The sequence below is a fragment of the Physeter macrocephalus genome, chromosome 6, assembly GCF_002837175.3.
Source record: "Physeter macrocephalus isolate SW-GA chromosome 6, ASM283717v5, whole genome shotgun sequence".
Classification (NCBI taxonomy): domain Eukaryota; kingdom Metazoa; phylum Chordata; class Mammalia; order Artiodactyla; family Physeteridae; genus Physeter; species Physeter macrocephalus.
Genome location: NC_041219.1, coordinates 78,850,328 through 78,850,727, shown reverse-complemented (window position 1 = coordinate 78,850,727; position 400 = coordinate 78,850,328).

Genomic DNA, 400 nt, shown 5'->3' with positions numbered 1-400 from the left:
AAAGTTGCAGGATACAAAATTAATGCACAGAAATCTCTTGCATACCTATACACTAATGATGAAAAATCTGAAGGAGAAATTAAGGAAACACTCCCATTTACCATTGCAACAAAAAGAATAAAATACCTACGAATAAACCTACCTAAGGAGACAAAAGACCTGTATGCAGAAAACTATAAGACACTGATGAAAAGATTAAAGATGTGACAAACAGATGGAGAGATATACCACATTCTTGGATTGCAAGAATCAACATTGTGGAAATGACTATACTATCCAAAGCATTCTACAGATTCATTGCAATCCCTATCAAATTACCAATGGCATTTTTCACAGAACTAGAACAAAAAATTTCAAAATTTGTATGGAAACACAAAAGACCCCGAATAGCCAAAGTAAT